The sequence below is a fragment of the Octopus bimaculoides genome, chromosome 2, assembly GCF_001194135.2.
Source record: "Octopus bimaculoides isolate UCB-OBI-ISO-001 chromosome 2, ASM119413v2, whole genome shotgun sequence".
Taxonomy (NCBI): Eukaryota; Metazoa; Mollusca; class Cephalopoda; order Octopoda; family Octopodidae; genus Octopus; species Octopus bimaculoides.
In genome coordinates this window covers 37811040-37814406 of record NC_068982.1, presented here as the reverse complement: position 1 = coordinate 37814406, position 3367 = coordinate 37811040, and the positions used below count along the sequence as shown (strand labels likewise).

The 3367-nt window shown below is 30.6% G+C and overlaps 1 protein-coding gene across 5 annotated transcripts in view; it reads right to left on the bottom strand.

The window, feature by feature from the left end:
* Positions 1–3367, bottom strand: part of LOC106873463 (voltage-dependent L-type calcium channel subunit beta-1) — a 303996-nt gene that overhangs the window by 160150 nt on the left and 140479 nt on the right. The window lies entirely within an intron of this gene.

The window sequence follows — 3367 nt, the reverse complement described above, 5'->3', positions numbered from 1 at the left end:
ACCAGGCTCCAATCTAATTTGGCAGAGTTTCTACAGCTGGATGCCCTTCCTAATGCCAACCACTCAGAGAGTGTAGTGGGTGCTTTTACATGTCACCCGCACGAGGGCCAGTCAGGTGGTACTGGCAACGGCCACGCTCAAAATGGTGTCTTTAATGTGCCACCTGCACAAGAGCCAGTCCAGGGGCACTGGCAACGATCTCGCTCGAAAATCCTATGAAGGCCAGTCAGGCAGTACTGGCAACGGCCACGCTCAAAATGGTGCATCCCATGTGCCACCCGCACAAGAGCCAGTCCAGGGGCACTGGCAACGATCATATTTCATGACACTTCAGTTTAGAGAAAATTTGAAATTTTTGCCAACAGAGATTAAAGAGAGCTATTTCAATATTTTTAATATTATAATTTATAGAAACCCAATAATAATAACATTGATTACATAAATAAAAAATATTTTCACTAAAAACAACTGAAATGATAAATTTATTATGTTTTAAATTTTAATTCTGCTTACAACTTATGTTTGAAAATAAGGTTTTATCAGTTTTTTTTGTTGTTTTTTTTTCAATTTAATGCAATTAAAATTAAATAAAATTCCTCTTTAAAAGCTACCTTTATTGTTAAAAAAAAAAAAAACAAGAGTTCTGAAATGATAACTTTTATAAGTGGCAACTTAGGTGCAATATGTTTCCCTTATTAGATACTTATTGGTTTTGTTCCAAAGTGTGCAATTACCATTAAAAAAATCTAAATATGAATTATTTTCTTTAATTCTAATAATATTATAAATATTATGTTATTAATATCCAATTCTGTTGAATGATACCTGTAGAAAAACATGTAGGCTAAGCAGATTTTCCAAAGGACTGCAAGTCTGAGAATAAAGGCAAAGTTTTAGTGCAGATTTTGCAGGTTATCAGTGTTAAGACAAAGGGAGTAAGAGAACTGAGTGCATTAATGGTGAGCATTTTGATGGGTTTTGAGGTACAGTAGTAGATGTAGCAGTAGCAACAGCAAGGGAGAGAGAGAGAAAGAGAGAGAGAGAGAGAGGAAACTGCACATTTGATGGTTATTGTTCGTAATATATTGGTGAGTGAAAACTTTGCAAATCAGCAAGATAGTTCCAGAATGTATCTGTGTAGAAGTGTTGTTCTAAATATGTGAGCAGTTTCCAATTATAGATTGTGCTATATCTTGCAGAGGATCAGTAATTTCTCAGGGTTGAAATAATTTATAATAACAAAGCAGAGAAGCCTAGATTTGGAGTTGCAAATTTTACAATATTGAAGATGTGTAGTCCCCAAGAAAGATCCTCATAAATTGTGAAAGTTGAGAAAATTTAAAGAATTTAGGTTTTTTCAAGGCTGAAGAGTCCATGTTTTTTGTATTTTTTTAGATTCTTAAACATTTGTGGTAATATTTCCTAAGTTCAAATAGAATCAACTATCAACTAAATAGGTACCTAATGCATCAAAGGCATGGTATAACTAACAAATGTCTTGCTACCTTAAAATGCCAAGCTCAAATCCATTTCTATGAAAACCAAGCAATACATAACACCTAGACTTAGGAAATAATTGCACTTAACCACATTTTAGTAACTCATACCAATTCTGCCATGGAATACAAACTAAAATCACACTCAATGACATAAACATATCAGATATACAACTGTTAAAAGCATTTCTCACTCAAGCTGCATATTTATTGAATTGTAAGTAAAAAACGAGGTCTCAAACTATATTTTCCCTCTATCTCTGTACTTTGTTGAAAACAACTAACAACCTAAAATATTTGGTTATTATCTAGTACATATGTAACATTAATACATAGTATATTTTTCATGAAACAATATTTGACATCATTTGATTGCAATTACACCAAATTATCAACTATTTAATTGTGAGTTAAAGTGGAAGAGAAATAATAAAAAGTTCTGAGCTAGACAAACAATTTAAAAGTAATTTGAGTAGCTTATTTTCTGTGCTTAAATCTTGCTAACATTTCATCTCTTCAGATCAATAAATTTAGTATAAGCAGGTGTAAATGGTTTTAAAAATCTAGTTTATATCTAACTTACCACCTTTTATGTGCTTCCAAATAACCTTTCAGCAGCTTCCATGCTGCAAATCTGGTCAAATGCAGTTTACTGAAGTTAACTACCAACAATAACTATTTTTATATCAACCCAAAGAGTTAACCCCAACATAGATGATTTACATACTAAAAATACAAGCAAAATTTTTTCAATTAAATTGTATCCTCTTAAAAAAGAGGTACATAACATAATGTAATCCTGGATACACTCTACCCAATATAAAATATAGAATAGCTTCTACAAGAATGCCATTGGTCATAAGTCTAAAGAGGTATTTCATGTCTTAGCGACAGATTGGCATTCAGAGTTTAGGTATGTAGCTATTACTTTTATATTAATGATTTTAAAATATTTTCATTTGTAACAGAAAAATAAAAAGCCACTAAGAGAATGGACATGATATTTTGTCAAGCCTGAATAATATTTAGACTCATGTGTGCGGGTTATTATTATTATTCTTCACTTGTGCATACAAATGACACTGTAATTGATATTGATTAAAGTTGAAAATATTTTAAATATTTTATGGATATTTTGCCATTTGACTTCAGATTTAATTTAGGTGGATGCCTTTTAGTCATTTCCATTCTCGTTTAGAGAACTTCAGTGTTTCTTCAGTATATCCAAGAACATTGATAATTATAAATAAAAACTAAAGTCCCTTAACAAAAAGATTTTGTGTTTGCCACCATGAAATATTTGCTACATAGATTTGTCTTCTGCTTGAAGGTGTGATGAAGAAAACATCATGTAATCTTTGAAAGATAAAATTGTTGGAAAACATTTTTTAAACTGGTTGGCAGTGTTATCATTATCATTAAATATATGTATACCTAATTTTAAAACTTTTGAAGGATTTTAAAGATATGTAAAGGGAAAAGAGTTCTTAGCAAATTAAAAAGGTTTTTAATTTTCTTTATTATACTAACTTTAAATTATACAATTACATTTTGAGCCTAATTTACACAAGCATACACATTTGCACATATTTGTGTGCATATGTGTATATTTGTGTGCATTTGTCCACATATGTGTGCGCGTTGTCTACATTTCTGTGTGTCTGATTGGCTATATAACTAATATATAAACATACACACATATATAGATACAAAGATAAAAATATGCATATTCAGGTATATATATGTATAGATATACATATATACAACTGTATGTGTGTGTGTGTGTATACATATATATACACACACACATACATATATGTGTGTGTGTATGTGTGTATTTATATATATATATATATATATATATATATATA